At 46.9% G+C, this 2705-nt stretch overlaps 1 pseudogene; it reads left to right on the top strand.

Moving 5' to 3' along the window:
• The first annotated feature begins 353 nt into the window (after positions 1-353).
• On the top strand, positions 354-518 carry LOC122942823 (annotated as a pseudogene).
• The last annotated feature ends 2187 nt before the right edge of the window (positions 519-2705 follow it).

The following is a 2705-nucleotide window of genomic DNA, read 5'->3' as shown; positions in this document are numbered from 1 at the left end:
CCAATCACAGCCATGCCAATAGTAGGCATGGCTGTGACGGCCTCTTGGGGCAAGTAGTATGACGCTAGTTTATTGGCTGCTTTGCAGCCTTTCAAAAAGCGCCAAGAAAGCGACGAACACCGAACCCGGACTTTTATGAAAATGTCCGGGTTCGGGTCCGTGTCACGGACACCCCAAAATTCGGTATGACCCCGAACTATACAGTTCGGGTACGCTCATCCCTAATTCTGAGGGAATTTGGAAATTTAAAGAATGGAAGTCACTCATTAAGTACCGATGATGTAAGTTTTGATTATGACGTGTATATAATGTTTTTTCTTTGTTGTATGTGAGTGTTTTTTTTGTGTAATGAAATATTTCAATAAAAAAAAATATATATAATCTGTTCTTATCAGTTTAATATCTGATACGTCCCCTATCTGGGGACCATATATTAAATGGATTTTTCGAACAGGGAGATGGAAAAAGAGCTTGCTCTGTCCTGGTATTGCAGTACCTCCAGGACCGGTGCACCCTTTCTATTCCAGTATAAAAAAACTGAATGAAATTGAGTGATTGATTTCAAGGATCCTTCCAGCAAGCAAGTGGAAAGTTGCTGTGTCCTGCTGCTGCCTCAGGAGTCTGCACTTCAGCTTCTCCTTCGTCTGTGATGGCTGTGCTGCTTTCTGCATACCTGCTGCTGCTGCCTCTAGCCTGTCAATCTCCTAATTGCATCAGCTGTGTGTGGGTTTGTTCCAGCACCAAGCAACCCAGCCAGCCATTCAGTCACCTCTCCTCACAGTCCAAATCCAATTAAGATTGATGGCTTAATTGTTAGGTAAATTGGCTTATCACCTGAATGAATGAAGTGTTTGGATATCACCTGAATGAAGTGTTTGGACCTCCACTCCACGCACCTTGGGATTGATTTGGGCCTGTTGTGCACACCTGGGCGGGCTGCTGAGTTGTTCCTGGGAATTGACCCTTTTGTAGCAAGGTGGATTGAAGTAACCAATTTTGTTTTCCTATTTCTTTATTAAATAAGTGAAGTTTGTTTTCCTGTGTCTTCCTCTTGTGGCTCTATTAAACTGGATGACTTGTAGGTAGGCTAAAATGTAGTCCAGCACTTCCTATGTATCAGCAGCAGCTGGACCTGCCTTGTCTGGCCAATGGACGGAACACTGCACGTGTCACAAGAGGCCTGTCAGGTCAAAGGTCAAGTAAGGTAAGGTCAGTGGATGACATCACAAGGGCCCTGACAGAACACTCAACAATGGGCCCGTGACATCACAATCAACAATGCATACCCCTTTTTAATTTTTTTCCTCACTACTCTCCATTCACTCCTTATCGGTCTTTCTGCTTGGCGTGCTTTGGCACCAGGAATTTCGTGCAAATAAAAGGCGCGACCAAAAGTGGTGGGCGGAGCTATGCAGATACGAAAAACACAAAGTGGAGCATGCTGTTGATTTCAGAGCGTAGGACGCACGTTTTCCCTGGTTTCTGAGAGAAATAAGCCTCCCGGACTGTCTCTGCAGCTGGGGCCTGTAGCCTATCGCCTTCACAAGTGTTCTGCATTGAGGACCATAGGCCTGTAGGGCGAACCCTTTTCTGGTTATCGCTTCTCTGCCTTTTGGCTAAGATCAAGTGTTCTTTTAAGAGCAGCGAGTTTGACTGTGCTTAGCCAGAGGGTCTAAAGGGAAGGCGAAGTCGAGAAAGAAGCTGAGTTATGGCTGGCGAGTTCCCGAGTGCTCCGAATACAGTGAGGCTGTTTGTTCCTGTGGAGAAGAAAGAGACCTGGAGTATCGTTAATGTCCATGGCGGAATTATCGAAGAGACTCTGAAGATGAGCCGAGAACAGATCTTCTGCGTCCAGGTGTTCAAGAGTCAAGGTTTCTACGACATTACCTTTGTGAACCAGGATGCCCTGATGACTTGTATGGCGAGGAGTCAAGAGTTGAAGGACCACCCGGATCTTCAGGAAGTAAGGTTGGTGACTTCTAGCCCCAGGGAAAGGGGTGAAAGGCGGAAGAGAACCCCTATCACCGTGCAGATGTATAATCCTTTTGTCATGCATGAGGAAATTATAGCCTTTTTGAAAAGGTATGCAAGCTATGTTTCACCTGGGGAGAAGAGGCGTAATGTTTTGGGGACATTTAATGGCCAATGCCGATTCTGGGTGGAGCTATTGCCTGATACTGATGGATACATGGGGGTGTGTCATCCACCCCAGACTTTTGCTATTGGTCCCAATCGGAGTTTTCTCTTTTACCCAGACCAGCCCACTTTTTGCAGAAATTGCTTTTGTTTTGGGCACACTAAGGAGGAATGTACAACTGGCCCTGTGTGTCGGAACTGTTTCATGGGCGGTCATAGAACCGCAGATTGCATGGAGGCCAGAAAGTGCCACTTCTGTGGTTCTGAGGATCATCTGGCCAGGTCCTGTCCGAAAGTGAACGTGCCCAGTCAAAGATCCTTTGCGGAAGTGGTGGGAGGGAGTGGGCCAGCACCCATAGGATTTGGGGGCTCTTTAGAAGTCCCTTAGGACATTGAAACCCAAGGCGTGGAGCAGGATGTTGTGCCAGAGACTGTCCCGGACCCCTTGGTGGCAGAGGGGGATGAGCTCCAGATGCAGGAAGGTTTAGAGGTTGGAACTTCTCTGGAAATGGTTGAAGAGACTCCAGGAATAGAAATTGAAGTGGCTTCTCTCAAAAGGAAGTCAAAGA

The sequence above is a fragment of the Bufo gargarizans genome, chromosome 6 (genome assembly GCF_014858855.1).
Source record: "Bufo gargarizans isolate SCDJY-AF-19 chromosome 6, ASM1485885v1, whole genome shotgun sequence".
Taxonomy (NCBI): domain Eukaryota; kingdom Metazoa; phylum Chordata; class Amphibia; order Anura; family Bufonidae; genus Bufo; species Bufo gargarizans.
This window is presented reverse-complemented; position numbering and strand designations above follow the sequence as displayed.